Below are 18,609 nucleotides of genomic sequence, written 5' to 3' on the forward strand. Positions count from 1 at the left end.
GAGGTCCAATTTTCACAGTTTGTCGAATACAGTTTTATTTCATTTATATTTTCTCCCGCGGAAAAGCATCTATCGCCTTCTACGCGTGGTGTGATCGTCTTATCACGACTGCGTTACGACATGATGCTGTTGCTTTGATGCCATTATTTAATTTGAAATTAAATGCGCACAAATACCCATTCGTGGAAAGGACGGATAAAAGGATGGGTACGGTTCAGTTCCCATTTGTGCGCTTGTAAACGTTCACACCTCTCACCTTCGTTAACAGGCGAGTGCCACTTTGGAATGGAAGCTCAAGTACTTGCCCAAAGTGGGCGCTGTACTTCCTTAAAGTGTGATCATTTTGATAGCATCCCTAGAGAGGGATCCGGGGCGAGTAGTCACAGGGGAGAATACAAGGATGCCCCTCGTACAGGAAATGAATATTACCGTAATAATCGTTAAACCCATTCGGAGTTAAATCGCAGTTGAAAAGCACGCACAAACGTTTGTGGGTGTAATAAAAGGCACTTTGAACGCAAATCTGAGCCACCCAGGGAAAATGAGCTTGGAAGGAGAGGGTCCGTTTGGAAAATTTTAATACTAAAAAAGCTTCAACTTTTTGACCGAATCGAACAACGAAACTGCAACCCTCACGCTTCATGTTCGTACTTAATTGTCCTAACGGAGTAAGGGATGGAAACGCTCTGTTAATAGCAGAACTCGCCGGTGGCTAAACTTTCCATCAACTAATGATCCTTGCTGGTGATATGGACGATGGTACGATGCCCAAATGTTCGATTTATTGCCACCCTGTGCCGCCACGGTACGTTCACTTGATTGTTGCGCCGTAATAAATGTTTGAGGCTCACGTTTGAGCCAGTTGCTGCAGCTACATCCGGTCATCGAAAATAATGATGGTGCGCGTACTTTGGAATGATTATACTGCATTGGCTCTTGTGCCATGCCCTCGACGGTGTCGCACCGATTCTGTGTGGACATTTTTCGAATCCGGCGAGCTGCTGGCTGTGGGTGTGCAAACAAGATACGCGGCCGCTTGTTCCGGGTGCGGAAGTTCCGCTGGATTAATGGTGGATTATTGGTGATTTATTTGGACCCGCAAGTGCGTAAGCGGAAAACGTTTGCTCTGCATGTTGGAGCCTCCCTCCACATGTGGCTAAACGTTTGATAAACGTAATCGTTGTTTAGTTGTAATACGATCATTTATAATCTGATCTGTATTTTTTTATTACAAGTGCTCCATCATTCGGGGGAATTTATATCATTTTGAAGGTTTTTCATTTTCTAACAGACCCCAGTAATTGGTCGAAATTATACACATCTGTGGAGTTGGGTTAGATATGTGACCCACATAAATTGGGTCACCCTTACAAGCCCTTCGTTAGTTTCATCACGCGCTACAATCCCATTCACTCGACTGTCACCGCGTTCGTGCTGGGACACATTCTTGCCCGGATTTGATGGTTCCACGCGCTCACATGTGCCACCGAACCTTATCAGCACAACGGCGACCGTTTAAAGACCCTTTAAACGGGGAGGATTTCGTTTGATTGCCATTAAAAGTTAACCACCGCTGGTCCCGGGGCTTCTTATCAGCTCTACCGAGAACTCATCGTCCCAACTCAGGCAGGATGCTGTCCAACATCTCGTGGCTTCGGGTTGAGTGTTTTCTTTTTTTTATTCCCATCCCTTATCGCCTCAAATCCCTCCAAGGAGAGGCAGTTAACTGGGCAACGTTTGCATTGTAGCAACGTGCAAAGAGATACGCTTGGGTCTGGCTACCGTCCTAGCAAGCCCGGTGCGCGATTTCACATTCGAATGGCCTTTCGAGAGACAGAGACTGGCTGGCGAGAAGTGGCAGCCTTCAAGAAGCCCTGACCTTTTTTCGACATTTCCATGGGTCCGCGATGGGTTCCGCGAGGTGTGGAGGTTTTTTTGGGGGTACCAGGTACCGGTGGGAAAACTCACTGCCAAACCCAGACCACCGTTTGCCACATATTTCTCGGGCTGCAACTGGACCAGTTTCCCGGGGTATGTAATTTCATACCCCGCACACCTTTTTCGCTCGCTTTGATGTTGCTAGCCTTAAATGGCACGTCCAAAGGGAACGAACGGAAGTTCCACTGGGTCTCCCTAAGCCCCCCAAACCCGTGTCTTGGAAGTTTTTGGCAAACCAGCTAACGGGGTTCAAACGCAAAGTTCCGTATCATGTTCTCGCGCGTTGTGACGCCTTCCACTGTGTCCCATGGGATGGGTAGGACCTCGCGGCCAAGGTCCCAACCCGCTGATTAGCGGAACCGCCAAACAACCGGGGGGAGTTGAAAGTAATCTCTTGCGAATATTATCCGCTAATCGACCGGTGAAGCGTGAAAACGAGAAAAACCTTCCCCACAATTCCACGGTGCGCGTATGCGTGTCATACGCGATGAAGCCTGTCAAAAGGCGCACGAGCGCGCACACACATCGAAACTGGCCCCGGGAGTCTGGTAGCGTGGGCGTAGATGTTCGAGCCCACATTTTCACTCACCCCACTAGGAGTATGACGTCGATCCCTCCCGTGGGTGGGGTGGGGATCTAGCTGATATTAAATGTACATCAACGCCGGCACACCAGGGGGGCTCGAGGGCTTATTTTTCCGGCAATTTTGTACGTTTCGTTGGTTTCGGGAAATGAAAATTCATCGCCCAAAGAGCGAACGGTGGAGGATGAATAATAGATCCGCCCAATAATGATGGCGGCCTGCTCGGGGAACTTCTGGTTCCTAGGTGATGAAAATGCAAATGTTGTGTTACGAACTTGCGCGTGGAGGTGGGGACCTTTCCACGTGCACGCTAATGGGGAAGGAGTTTCAACTCACGCCCCACTGTGTTTCCCGATTCTACGCAGCATTTTACAAATTTCAAGTATTGTTTTACATTGAGCTCGTTCGAGTTTGGGCTTGTTGTGGCTCGATCGAACGGAAAACGGCGGGAATCGATCGTCTAATCTCCGTCCCCAGCAGGACATCCCGGTAGGGGAGCGAGTGAACAAATTTTCATCCAACCATCTCGGGTCTCGTGGACGTGATATTGAATTTGCTACGGCATATGCTATGGCAACAACACCAAAAAAAAACCCCGGCAGTTAGTCACGAACAGGGTTGTGGAAACTCGTCACATGGCGAATCGAGGCTTACGGGTTTTGTGCTTAGGAAAGCTCTTTTTTTCCAATGAATATCGGTCCATCGTGTCCGAAAGCGAGGAAGCAGCTGAAAGCTAAAGAAGCTGAAAAAAACGATGATACGTGAATTTCGGGAGCAAAACCCATCGTCTACGGCAGCTTCGTGTGACATCATAATGTCGGGACCGATTCCCGGACACGTTCCGGGTCATGTGTGCTGTGAGGGCTACCGAATTTAGAATCTATATTTACGTGTTCCGAGATTCGAACAAGCCTCTGTCGGTTACGATTATGAGTCCTTCCTTCCTTCTTTTCCATCTTTGCACAGCGAAAAACGCCGCCTACCGAACGGATGGCTTTGTTAGGCGAATATCGAAGCTGGTCGGTTTTTTTTTGTGGCGTGGTTTGAGATGAAATTTTGCAACCCACGGTAAAAGCTCCATCACGAAAGGTCCTCCGCACGCATCCGGTGCCCTTTTCCCAGCTGTCTAACCCTCGTTATGGATCGCGTCTTCGCGTGGTTCAATAATTATATCGTGTCCTTCGTCCTTCGAAGCGTATGAATTTTCCTCCTAACGATGGCTCCACGCGGTCGATCTCAAGTGGTCACAGGCGCACCATTAGCAAGCAAACTGAAACCACTCATCGTTGCCATATTTGCAATCGCACATCGATGACGGATTCTCGCTCGTGATGGTGAAAATTCTGGCCGGAGGGCTGATGGGCGCGTTTGGGGTATGATGATAATAAACATTTCCATTTCGCCGATTGATTCCCAGCCCTCTCTACAGAGGACACTGATTTTTGTGCGTCATCATGTTCCGATCGGTTTTTCCGCGAGGCAGCCAAAGGTGCCTCCAGCGGGCAATGATCTCGCTTTCCCGAAATGGAACCGGCATAACGATGATGGCATCCAGCATCTAGCGTACCATCCACGATGCGTACCGCGTAGTATCTTCGTTCTTTTCGTTGCTATTTTTTTTTTGACAGCTCAAAGGACGTTGAATGTCCTTTTTTGTGCTCGGACGGGTGCACGCAATGTAAAGCGGATGCCCTTCACAGCTCGATGGAAGGTGAAAGCAAACGCGGTTCGATTCCTCGGTGGCTGATTAGACGGGATTGAACGGCCCTCTTTTCGTAAGGGCTCCACCGACGAGGGAAAACCGTTTCCATGTTATCGTGAATAAATTATAAAAAATGAGCATTTGGTTTCAACAAAAAAAGTAAGCAAACGTACTTACCGCCAGGCAGAAGGATCTTCTGCCCTTGATTGAATGTAACAGTTTCGTGGCATTATTAAACGAACAGGGGCGAAAAAGGCAGCTTTGAACCTCATTTCGACACAAGGCTCGTCTGCTCGAATTCGGCCCTCTCCAGTAGCGAGCAAGCCGGCCAGCGAGGTGTACCATTTGGGGATGATATTAGATCAACAGCACAGAATAAACGCCGCGCGGCTGATGCCACTGGTGTGTTTGTTCAGATTTTCAATGGAATTTCGCAGAAGAATTTCACTCACGCCACCGACACCGAATGGCACTTAAATTGGTGGCATAAACCGGGGATGGGAAAGCGAGAACGCGCGTACGATTCTTCCACACAATCACGGCCAGGAATGGGGCTCCGAGAGAAGTTTTCCAGCGAACCACATCGCCATCACCAGAAAACATGAATGGACCCCGCTGTGCCGATCCTTTGGTCCTTGGCCGTCCCTCGAAGAAGTCGTCATCTCAGTCGACGGTTTAGTCCGAGCGGTTATGTTGGTAGTGAGTGAGTCTTGAATGAATGAACGGCACACGACGACACAAAGGCACCGGTGTTGTGAAATGTGAAAAAGTGTGCTTTTTATGTTCACACCTTCTCGGGCCCAGCACACGAGCGACCCACTTGCCGTGAAAAGGGCATAGGGCAGCTTGTTTCGGGCGGAGATGTTTGATGTAGCATGAGAAGAAATGGAAAAGCGTTTTTCTCCGCCCTTTTCCTACTTAACTAATCAATGTGTAATTTGTGGTGAATTTTCGTTTGGGTAAGCGGCTTAGCTGTGTGGAAATTCCACCACACGAACCTCTTTAAGATGTCCGGTAAAGGATTGTTTTGAACGATTGGTTAGAGAACCTTCAGGTATATAGAAAGCCTACAAAAAATATGCACTCTCGGCGTGACTCGTTCGTTCACTGTTGATTCTAGTCGCGGCAAGTGTCGTTGTTTATTTTTGCGCTCAAGTATCCACCACGACGGTTGAACGACCTGTTTGTGGGGGATTTTAAGAGGGTTTTAAAATTCATCCCCCTCGTGCTAAATTCCGCTTCGCGAGCAAATGTGTAACCGGAATGGTTTGCCGAAACGTTTCACGACATGACGTGCGGAAGAAGACTGAGAAGGAGAAACAACACACACACATACCATTGAAGATTTCATTTCGCAAGGCAAGCACTCATTCGAAGCCCAGTGAACATCGGAACAGACAGATGGGGCTGTTTTTTTGTTTTGTGTGACCCGCACGAGAAACCAAGTCCCCCAGTTTGTTTGGTCCCGTGGAGGCACTTGTACGGCTCCATTTGACTATCATGACTCACTCATCGCCAGTGGAGTTGTTGATCCGGCTCTAGTTGAACAAGCGAGTAATTAGCGACTCGAGCTTCCATGGTCCTGGTGCATGTTGGAATTAAATTGTAAACATGCCGTACGGACATCGGTATTGGCCGATTCATGCGTACCTCCTTTTTGGTGTTGTTATGCTCGTTTTTCTAGCATTTATTCATCACACCTTGTCCGGCGAGTGCTACAAGCTCGTCTTCGAAATCGACGAAAGGTTTACCGGCATGGTGGAGTTAAAAACCAACATTCGATCGGGTTAAATATTGCTCTGCCAATCGACTAATGTTGTGCGAATAGCTGATAGAGCAGATTTTATCCACCACCCTCAAGACGGACGGCATCAAACGAAGATCGCGAAGGTGGCATCCTGTCGATCGACGTCCGGCTTTCTCCTTTCGACTGGTTTTTGGGGTGTATTTTTCCCTCTAAAATTCCCTCGTTTGAAACTTTTAATGCGTCGGAAGCCAACGTCCGCGCGTCAAGTGTGCTTGTAAATGATGAACCGTCGAAAAAAGCGGACACCATCGCACCCTGACGTGGTGGTTTACATTTTCGACAATGACTTCATCGCCCACCAAGCGGTACCGATATGGTTGAAATGTTTGCACGGTTGTATTTATTTGGATATAAAATAGCCACGTTTTTTTTGTCGGTGGCCTACACATTTCAATGGGCGAATTATGAAATCACGCCTCTCTGAGCGCACGTTTGAGACGTGGCACCTTCTCAATCACGGTGATTGTGTGATGAACGTTATGATTACAATCGGATTAACGCCCTGGAGGCTCACGGCGTGATGTGGTTCGAGTCCGAGTGAGGGTATAATTTTCACGGCTTCGTTGTGGTAGTTAAAAAATGCACGCCCTTTTTCACCAGACAGTCGATTTACATTCCCTTTGATGGGCAAAGGGCACACCTAAACAATGAACGATCGGAATATATTAACAAAAACCCTAAAAAATGAGATGACTGTTGCGAACACTTCTCATACATATAAAACGCATATTTTCATAACTTTCCCTTTAATCTATCCTTCATAGTTCCTTTAGGAACATTGTCCGTGCTTATGTTTCCATTCCTCATTGGATAATAAAGATATCCGGATAGGAAAAACAGAATCGCTCTCATCCTATTTTCTACACAATCGCGCTTGGCTTCGTTTGGACATGTGCGAAACTGCGATCGGTTGGATTGAATTTTAATTTTTTTTTCCGTTATGTAAAACCAGCGTGCTTTCTCCTCTTCCCGCGGTACGAACCTTCCGTAATGCCCCTCGCGTGCAATGTTGCCAAACGGAGTGGGGTGGCGATTTTCAACCACCCAGCAACCCCCCAGTCCCAAAGACTATTGCTTTCTCAAATGACGAAATCGCGATCGTTCGTTCGATCGTCGATCGCCGTGAGAGGGAGACAACAACCCGCCACATTACATGTATCGAAATCGGTGCCATGCCTCCTCGGTTCCGGATTTTGAGTAACCGTTGCTGATTCCTTTCGCCTTGGTGTACCGATAAAAGGTCCACTGACAGGAAAGGACGACGCAAAACAAACGTAGATTGATTCGGCAAATAGACACGTTGGTTATGGTTGGATCTATTTTTGTTTGAAGCTCCATTTTAATTCAGTTAACAGCGTCACGTGCGTACGATGGATAATGCATCAGCGTCTTGCCAGCTAAAATGTTTATTCTTAAACGGAGTTCAACAACATCGAACAAAGCCGACGATCGTCGATTTGGGCCTCCTGAACGATGAGCGATTTCTTGCAGTCGTAAGTAATGGAAGCGTGCCTTACGATCACTCTGATTCGTGCGTTTGGAATCATGACTTTCGATCGAGACGCCTATTAGAGTTTTGGGGTCCGTTGGTTGACCTTTCCGTGACGCTCCAGGCGTCAATCGTGAGGGCTTTGATCGTTTGGGATTATCTCACGAATGATAGGAATCGTGGTGGGTTGGTTTCAGCGTGGTGCTTACTTATTTAAAGACAACTATTGTGCTTTTCGTTGGTGGTTTCAAGTCGCTTAAAAAGGGCTTATCATACTTGTTACAATAATTCTGATAAAAATGCGCCCAGCTCGTAGGAGGTTGTCGTGATTAAAGAGAGTTATTTCAAGGTGTTCGGCCCTGGTCAGACCGCAAAATGTTGCGTCACCAATATCACTTAATTCGTTGCGCTAATGATTCCGGTGTGGTAAGGTTCTGCGTGCCCTTAGTGACACCGCCGGATCCATTAAGGGCACCGGTGGTCGGTTCGTTCTGGGCCGAGAAACAGCCGCCGCCACTAAACCAGAAATGCTTTCCACTGTGACCTACACCATATGGCTGTTGGATGGATAAATGCGCACGTTTCAGCAGCACCAGCCGGTGACAGGTTGAAGTGGCGCTGAAAAGGCAATCGCGTAATCTGTGGCCAATCGGGCTGGCTTCAAAGTTTTGCCCAGCTGTCCACAATCCGTTGCACGCATAATTGACAACTTTAAAGGTTAGCTTTCGAAAGAAGGATTATGGGAGTGCTGCTGATGTGATCCATTTTAATTTAAATAAATCCTGGTTTTATTTCGCGATTACTGTTTCAGCATAAATTCACGAGGAACATCGTTATCTTACCGGAAAAAAAAATTAGTCGATCTTGGGAAAAGAAAATGTGTTTCATTTCGAAAGATTTTCCATTTACATGCCGTTTGTTTGCTCGCTCCACCATTCGATCCATTCAATCAGCATGAACTGCCCTTTCCGCATCTACCCACAGAGCTTCACAGGATACCCTCGTGGATCCTTTGATGTTAATGAAACCATTCCATTGACGAAACCTGGCTCTGGAATTCATTTACAAACAACCTCACCTGGGGGTGACTCCTGCCTGCCCGGGGTTGAGGATGGTTCCTTTTATTTGCGTTTGCTATTTGTTGCTTTCGCGAATCATTCAACCGTTCTCCAGCTGCATTGACGCGAATCCGCACGAGTACGGTTACGGCAGCGCGTCCCAAGAAGACCCCTCGATAAGACCAACGAGGTGGGGGCTTTGTCATAAATGGTTAATACTTAATTGGTATCGTTTCGGAACCGTGCGTTTCGATTAATTTATACGCGATTCAATTTGTCTTCCTCAAGCAAAGCACGGGGTCCGCCCGGGTTGGTCGAGCGTTGGAAAATCGGCCATCAATTACGTCAGAATAGGCCGGCGTGCCAAGTTCAGCGTGGTTAATGCCTTAGGTAATGTCGATTCAATACCGAATCCCTCGGTCCGGGTTTCGGGTGGGAAGGATGGCTTGTTATGTCACTAGTGAGCGTGGAGCGAGAGCGGAATGCGTGCGATTCCGATGCGTGATGCGAAAACATCGCGTCGTGCCTTACATGAAGGCCGGTAAACAGGAATAAAAATAAATGCCCCACCTAAACGTAAACAAAGTGGCGCGATGGGCCCACAATAAACGCCCGAGAGCACGAGAAGAAAATTATCTCATCTATGATAGATTACAGTCGCCGCCGTTAAAGACGTTATGGCGACGTGGCACTCAGTAGAAGGGCCCAACCGGAGGTCACATCAATCTAGGCGGTGTTCAGCGTGTTGTAAAGGGTGAACGGTTTGGTGGAAAGCCGCCTGGCTGTTGGAACACGACGCAATGGAGCCCTAACCGACCTAAGCTCTTGCTGCAGGGTAGTTTAATTAATCCTAATTGCTAGTGCATCGCTTTTCCACGTCCACGTGCAGATGGGTTCGTGCTCGTTCTCCGTTGCCTTTAACTAAGATGTCCCACGAGGTTTTCGTGGTTTGGCTCGAAGGGCGAACAAGGGCAGTGAATTAAGCATCGTTTCTGTTGCGCGATTGCGACGGGATCCTGCTGGGGGTAATTGTTTTCGACCTACATTCTACACCCTGTCTGAGCTATCGTGGGTGGTTTGTTCAGATCGTAATGAGAGCGACTATGAGGCCGTGCATTCGATCTGCCAGCAGGAATGTAAACCGTGCAGGATGCCCATCGACTACAAACACGCGGAAATCAAGCGCGTTTTGTATGGGGGGAAATTTTGTTTAAATAACAAGCGCAAACGCTTCTGCGTTGATTAAACACCTCGTCAGGGGCAGCATCTCGAGTGAGTAGGCCATTTTTGTGCGACATTTTTCCGACGTCGACGTGCCCACAAAGCGCAGATGCGTCAATCGTGAGTCAACACCTGGACCGTGCCTGGGAAGGACTCGCAAAGGATACACGAAAATAACCACCCATCGGGATGGGTCAGCAACGCTACACAGAAATAGCGCACCATTCCATTAACCAACCGTCGATGTCGGCGTACTGACAAGGCTTTTTCCTTCGGGATGGTCATCGAAGCGGTCGGCCATTTTTACCACCCAACAGGCGCAGATGGATAGCTCGTTGGATTGCGTCAAAACGTCGTCATCGTCAGCTTCCCGTGCGAGTGCGCATTCGTCGTTGATTGACAAGCGCGATCGCGTATTTTCCACCCAAGCTGTAGGTGGCGTTGAAAAACGCCTGCCGCTTCGGAATGGCGGGTAGTTCCTTCTGTTATTTTGCTTTCCTCGTGTGCACAGATGTAAAAGGGGTGTTACGCGAATGCGCCTCCCCCATGAGAGGGTTGTTTTCAGTGGACCGGTGTGGAGTGGGCTTCTGATTTCGAGGTCTTACGCGCGCGCCCGAGCGCCACTCGCGCATTTATGATGTTATTGCGGTTCGCGCTCGACGTGATTGTGGTTGGCTTACGATCGGTGCTGATAAGAGCCACCGAATTCAGGCCACGTGTGTTTCTTACGTTGAAGGTACGATTGCGCCATACGCACACGACCAGAGGGAAGGCAGTACAATTCTGAGAGGATGAGCTTGGAGCTTTACTAATGATATCACGCCATCGCAACGGATCCTCCTTTCGGAAGCCCCATTTCACATAATGAAGGGGAGGGTTTTAAAACCGTTTTTTCTTTTAGTGTTTTTGTCACGCTCGAAATCGGCGTTACATCGGTTCTTGTGTAAAATAGGTACCAACGGCAGCTCTCACTATCTGTCGTACGAGTTGATGAAGATTTTTCGTGTTTTTGTTTATAACAACACACCGTTTCCGGCTTCAGTTTGTTTAGTCGAGATAATGATAATACTGTAATTTCGGTGGCGAGTTTGCTTGAATTACGATTAAACAGCTGCACTCCAGTAGAGAATGTGGAGAGTACATCTCGTTCAAGTTCTCGCCATACCTCGACCAATCGAACGCGTACAAGCTCTGTCTTTTTATAAATAAAACGAACTACGCCATTTCTCGGAATGGAACATTGACTGGCGTATCATGTACTCTGCCCAGACGAATCGCAGCGGAACGACTCCAGGCGTGTTTATATTCTTTTTTAACGCTCATTTTGATAGACATTTCGACTGGATGCGGTAATTGGCAGGACATGCCCTCCTGCAATGACCCAGAAGTGTATTATATTGGCGAGCGATGAATAAGAAATGAATTGCCTTTTACCGACGAGGCACCGTCACGCATCGGATGACCGCAAATATGGTCACCGTTGAACGTTCTGGGCCACACATCCGTTGCCCATCTGTTGTTTTTGGACTCGACTGGTGGCTCGAAGTCAGCTGTGTAATAGTTCCACCATCACCAGCTTCGACAGGTGTCGACTGGGTGAAATGAATAAATTTAAACGTAACACCACAATCGATTAGGCAAATAGCGTCGGCTCCGGTTACGATCATACGGAGCAGCTTAGTGAGAAGTTACAGCTGTTGTTTCGCCTTGATTGCCTTCTGAGAACTTCCGCAGTGTATCCTGGAGCCGTAGTGCTCCTTGCCGGATCCGGATGCACGGATAAGGCAACATTGTGAATAAGTAAAACGTGGCAGCACGTTGGCGGAGGCAACAGTTTTGACAGTTGCCGTCAAGTGTATCATCCTTTAGCAGCTTTCCCGCCCAAATGCGGCAGCGATCGTATTTGTTGGTAGCTATTTTTGAATTGCAACCATATTTCTCACCCATAAAGCATGACTTTCACTCACCTCACCAACGGCAAGCATGGAAGCTTCGTTTGTCAATCCAAATTTTAATCGAACCACAGCCAACTTTTCAATCACCCGGTCGGACCCTTAGTTGCCAGTTTGTGTTACCATTTTTAGGGGTGGTGGTGCAATTTTAACCCTCCAACCCCCTTCTCAAATGGTGGCAGTGGTGTGCATTACTACGAGCGCCGCCAGGGGGTGGCTATTTTGGGCCGGTGGGCGATATTTGAGAGCTGACGTTTGAGCTATCGCTGCAGGTAAATTGCCCTTTCAAAACACGTACGCAGCACATAATACAGTGAGAAGTATCGATGGAATTCGATGCGCAAGAAAAGGTACACGCTGTAAAGGATTACGAGCACAAACGAGCACAACAAAATTCTACACAAATCGACCACGTGGGCAATTTGTTTTCGATCGATGCGCGGCTTTGGAGGCGAATTCTGAAACGGATGTAAATTGGGGTCACGTGCGAGTAAAAAAAGGGCGCGATTCCTTTGCTATTAGCTGCTTGTGGAAAAAACCACGTATCTCACGAGCCGATATTATGGCTCGCTATAGCTGACTCAGAAAATAGGTCCTCCGATAAGTGTCTCGCAGTAAATTAGTGGCCAGCTGTCAAGAATCTACGGATGAAAATGAACACAAACCAACCTGTCATCAGTAAGTCTGTGAAGTTTCGCGACGCTCGAGCGCTGAATGGTGGTGCGAATTAAATACGCTCAGGTTTGCGGCCACGGAAATGGGTAACCGGAACGTGGGGAACCGGCTGTGGCTGGTTCTGTTCGAGAGCTGGTTTGTTGCACCTGTTCGTGCGACTTTTCCGCCGCCGTTTTGTGTGTCAAATGGAGTGTGCGTGTGTGACTTCGCGGTTCGTTTCCTCCCCGGTGGTGTCTGCACGCTGGCGAGATTGCAATGCGTTTCTCATCATCGTGAAAAAGCGTGTCGTTTGCTCGAGTGACACCTGCAATCTTGGGTTTGGAATACCCGTAACGATTGCGTCTGGAAACTGGATCAACCAAGAAAACGCCCGTAACGATGGGAAGCAGCGGATTAGTTTTCCCACCGCGTTATTCATTGGCCTTTAAAGACGTGCGGGTGTTTGTAGTCGGAGGCGGCAACATGAAAGAATACGTCGAGATAAATCGTTTGTTAAAATTAACTTCACAGATTAGAATAATGGGTCAAGCTCGGCAGTAAAGCTGAGAAGTGGACGAGGTAATGGTCGAAAATAATGATGGAATAGTCACCGTCTGGTTTAATTTGACTGAATCAAAATTATTTGATGAACATTATACTAACGTACCCACTAATCATGCTAATCAGAGTCCCAGCGAGGCCTCTTCCAAATAACTCGAACCAGACGTATTTACTCAGTTCTACTTCGTCTCGTTTTCACGCAGGAATCAAACGGCAGGATTGACGCCTTCAACGACAATTTCTAACCTTGAGCGGCCTTTCGAAACGTGAAACAGGTAAGCGTGCGAGCCCCAAGGTTGCGAGCTCCAACAAACCAAGTTGCTTTCCCAAAAGAGGACCTCCACCCACAAACAGCTCAATCAGCTGCGGGCGCGTTTGTGTGTTGGCGGTTTGTGGTGAGATGCTCGGATCGGCCTTTCGATTGTAACATTTTTACACCTTCCGATCTATGGAACGTTGTCGCGAGGGCCAACTGCCCGATGGTTTGGTGTGTTTGATTTTATTTATATTTTTTTGGCCAACCACAGTGGCCCAAGCAAGTGGGAGGCAGCAGGAACAGGTTCCAAGTCTTTCTGAGTCTCTGCAGAGCTTCGTCAGTTGCTGAGACGAGTGGTGTTGAAAACGTGCTCCCCCATACCAACCGCTCAATGGTGCGCTGGGTATGCCACAAATGTCTTCAATTGCTCCCAGTCCGTCGGTTGGCGTGCAGTAAAAGGTTCCGCAAAGCCGGCGCCATATACCGTACCCAGCCGTTGCGGTATAATTTTAAAGTACCGTCAAAGTTTGATGGGTTAGTCATCAGGGCTACTTGCAGGCAGGATCGCTTGACGGAAGTACACAGCTACAGGAACGTGCCACCGAAAATATGTTCCGAACGTAAGGCGGTTGGTGAATTGAAACATTTCCTTCGGTTGCGGGTTACGTGCCTCGTGTTGAGCACTGTTAATAATTTCGTGCATCGCGCGTACCTTTTATGAGCCATGCAAATAAAAATGGCGCCCCACCGGGTTGGGGTGGGTTTGGGTTAATTTATCCTTGCGTTGAGCCGCCGGTCGCCTTGCCGGCGCCACCCGACTCATTTCGTTTGTGTCCCGGGATTTATTTCACAGTCGTTGCGTCGTTTTCCACTCCGGTGACTGAAGGCGTTGATAAGCTCGGTGTTTGAGGCGTTCGAGGTTTGTTGGAGACCCTTAGTCGAAGCTAGCGGAAGCAATGATTCATTCGCATCGTTGTGGGAGAGGCTTGTGGTGCTTTGTTGGGCGGCTTAAAATAATACGACTGGTGGAGATGGCAGTCCCATCCAGTGCCGGTGGGAGTTTGAGATTAAATCTGACGACTTGGACCGGTGGGACCTTTGGTGGGGCTTCCAACAGATAAAAAGCTTCAAATGTAGCTATATAAATAACGCGAATAAACATACGTTTGCGCTAAACGCCATAATCTACCGACAAATGAGCCATTTTCATTTGAAGGCCAGCGATATGAAGGGTGTTTAGCATAATTCGAGTCACGTAGATGTGTTCGTAGAGGGTTTACGTAAGATGGGGATTTGTTTTAATTCGATTAAAAATGATGCTAAAACCCCGGTTCATTCATAAAATATTCATGAATTAAAGGTGGCTTCATGCTGTAGGATTAGTTTCTTTTTCAATCCCTGTAGCTTTGATCCATATCCTTCAGGTGCGAGCTCCTGGTTCACTATCCTGGTGAGGAATGCTTATGAAAGTAAAATTTTATTTTTTTTGCATAATACCTGTTTTATTCGATTTGAGTCCCGGCGCTTAGTGGCAAGGAATGCACAAATGGGCATACTTGAGCTGTTAAATATTTGCGTGCCGTAGTTTACGACCCAACCGGCGCCAGGATAATAGACAATCCTTGCGAAATAAGAATAAAAAACGGTGGAAATGCGCCCATAAATCCTAGCCCCAAAATACCACCCTCACCTGTTACTGTTTGTGCGCGGTTGCACGTCTCTCCGTCCATTTATTTCTTCGGGCCATATTTAAGCGGAAGGTATAATTGCCAAAAATATAAATCTGCGAATGATAAAATCATCCGACATTTCGTGCCGCTCGGGACAGCCGGCTTCCGAGCCGGTTGAACGCCATTTCAAAACCCATTTACTCCGAACGAACCTTGGGAGGATCAGCTTTCGTCTTCCATTTTTTTCTCTCGTTCACCTTGGGAAAGAAATCACATTTAATGGATGTCAATTTCACAAACAAACGACACGGTTCCAAAATAGAGGAACGTCTTGAGAGCATTCCACATATATTTCCGTTCTATGTTTTCCATGCTCGGATTGCTATTTTTAACATCAATCTGCCAATTACTGACGGCTGCTCCGACGATTACCGCCCACCATGCTGCAATGCCAATTAATTAATACCGTCGAACATGCGGTGGGAATTAAGAAATTAAAAGCCCCGTTCTGCTAGAAGTGCCACACGATCGTGCCAACTGTGAAGGGACAACGGCGTAAGGATGGGATTGTACGAATGAATCCATCCGCGGTGTGGGTTAGGCAATGATTTATGAATCACTTAGCCCAACGCCATGTGAGTGAGCGAATCAGTCAAGCGAACCGGAAAAGGGCACTGATGGCAGTTTTGCAGCAAAATGTTAACTCGATCATACGTATGACCTTTTCATGTTCATTCGCTGGGATTTATAATTAGGAAGCGGTGAGTCTTTAGAATGAAATTGTAATTGATAGTGTGTCAATTCGTTCCTTCAAGTAGATGCTCTTACGATTGTTCGCGCCACAAGGCTTCTAAAATTGACCGCAACCAGCACCAGAACAAACCGAGCAAAAGTTCTTTGTCCAGGATGGTTCTTTCTTCCCAGGATCGTAATCTTATTAGCCTTGAACGCCCGTTTGCATGCTAATTGAACCGTTACCCATACCGTACATGCAAGGCACACACTCACTCAAGGGTCTCCAACTGTCAATGCCACACACGCAATTAGCATCGCTCTCCCCGGGAAAGGAGTCGCCTCTCGGGACCTTTCGGTTCCAGAGGCAGAAACAGAGCGAAAGCCAGCAAACGTCACGTCCCGAGTCGCGTAAAACAAAAGCACGCTTGTAAGCGATGATAATGAATGCAGGCGTGGTTGCGACCCTTCATTAGGGGTGGGATTGAAGTCGTTGCACTTGCACTTGCCTTCGCGGGGTGACACAAAACCATTGTCAGGCAGGCCAGCTGTTCCGGTTTGAAGCGATTACGTCTCCCACATGGTTGTGATTCGTCTTTAATCGCTTGAAAGAACGATCTACTAAGCAGTGGATCGTTTTTGTGGGGTTTACAGCATAAACCGCCGCCTCAGAGACTCCCATGAAGGTACTAAATCTATCGTTTTCGCACAAAACGTGGTGGAATGTTTTGTTATGTCGCTGCTTCGCAAAGCAGTACTGTGAACGTCATTGCCGTTGTCTGCTCGTAAGATGAAATATTAATAATATTGCTGCAGTGGCTGTCTGCTCGAGAGCCGTCTGGCGTAATGAAGCTATGTCACGATTAAAAGTTTTAATTAATACGAGGCCCCAGAGGGTACGGGCTCGTACGCCCTCGAGGGCCTAATTCCACTGCATTATCATTATGCGAATCCTTCGATTCGCGCCACTGCACCGCACTCGGGATGTAGCAGAAGGAGCCCACCAAAAGGGAGCCCACCATTTAATCCTGACACTGTGATAAAGTAAATTACGGCTTCCTTCCCGCTAAGCCACTTGTGATCCTTCCTCTTTTTTTCCTTTGCTCCTTTCGCATGGCGATGTAGCCGGGAAAATAAGTGCTCATTTGAGAACGAGATTAGAGGCGCGCGCGTGCGAGAGTTAATATTGCGCTGTAGCAAAATGGCTTTTGATTTGTTGCATCCGCCGGGTTGAATCATCTTTTTAGAACGCGCGATCCTTTTTCACCCTCTGACCGCACGAAACCAGACAGACGTGATGAATTGAAGTGCCCCGTACGCGCAGTGGGACGTCGATTGGATTTACTTTTGGCATGCAATAGCACCGAGTGAGCTTTCGATGCCAGCACTTCCCGGAATTGGAGATCGAAGGATTTGAAGGGATTTTTTTTTTCTTTCTGAATCATAATCCCGTGTCACGTGGTGCAGGACACCGGGAGGGATCGCACTAAGCGATAAGTTATGTAAACCGCGGAACACGAATGCTGGCTCAAGCAGGATGGAAAGCAATAATTGGGCTTGACCTTCAGAACGAGGGCCGTCGTGGTGATCGAAAATTGAATGCAATAATTCTTCGACCACGGAAAGAAACGCCCTGTCGCGAGTTGTGAGTTATTGGGAGTGAAGCATGTACTTGAGACGCTCGGATAAGGTCATGAAGGTATGAATATAACTCAGTGAAATTGGCGAATGAATGCCAAGTGGTTTACAAGCACGTACCATCGAAAAAAACATCGATTCAATTTTAAACTGGCAATACGAGAATCATCCACCATGAAGGGCCAAGTTCTGCGATGAACGATGAACGATCCAGTAATGGTTGAAAACAATTTAGCTCTTCTCGCGCAACGGTTGGTTTGGTTTGCATTTCAGTGAGTATTTCTATCATAACGCCGTTTGGTTGATCCGTTAGGCTTGGGAGGGAATAATTTATCACCCTCTGGAAAGCCATGTGGCTCGAGGATCAGGCAAGAGCAAACATACAACAAAAAAAACCTTCACATCCGGGCATCTGTCGCATCATTCGAGCATGGTGCAATGGAAAAAACACCCATTGCGATCCAAAAATGACGGACGACATTGTTGCAGTCCCGAAGTAAGCGCCATTTTTTGGGGAGTCATTGCACGATCTCCCTTTCGAGCTTTCTCTCTTTCTCTCTCTCTCTCTCTCTCTCTCTCTCTCTTTCGCTTTCCCGTTTTCAGCGAAATAAACCTAATCGATGATCTCCATCTTCAGCGTTAGCTGAACTACTTTCGTGGGGCATTAAAAATGCATCACTCATGCACTGCACCAGGCAGGGTAGCCAGCCGGAACGGTGCCGAATGCGCCACGCTAGCCACGATGATCCGCCAGAGAGTGCAGTTAGCTCGAGGTGCTGCTCCTTTGCAGGGCCCCAGCCGCATTGAATCAATAGTTGGCCGCCCATCGGCTTCTAAGGGATAAGAAGCTTGCATGCTGTTGTTTTTTTGTGTGTTTCTGACGGTTTATTTGTTTCTCAACCACCGCCTCGGGGGCTGCGATTCTTTCTCAACCTATAAGTTCACCCGATCCAGAAGCCCTTCGAAGCGATTGATTGATGGCACGACTTTAGCCCGTAACCGGGACTGTAGAGAACGAATATTGCATGCTGCTTGCCACCGTTTGCGCAAACTTGTTGCACACCCCCGGTGGGTTGGGACCCCTTTTTTCTCATCCCCTCAGCTCGAGAGTACTCCAGTGCTTGTTTCCGCATGCACTACTGACCTTTCGGTACGGTGACTTACACCCAGCTGCAAACCACCGCGCCACGTTCAGTGGAATATTCAAGGGCGGCCCCTTGATCGTGACGCTCCGTTCGCCGACGATTACTGCCGCCATTATTTGCGCTGCAATATTTCCGCATTACTTTTGCTCCAATTACACCGCAGGCGCGCCATGCCGTGCGAAGTGTGAAGCGAAAGCTTGCCG

Source organism: Anopheles nili, chromosome 3 (assembly GCF_943737925.1).
Source record: "Anopheles nili chromosome 3, idAnoNiliSN_F5_01, whole genome shotgun sequence".
Classification (NCBI taxonomy): domain Eukaryota; kingdom Metazoa; phylum Arthropoda; class Insecta; order Diptera; family Culicidae; genus Anopheles; species Anopheles nili.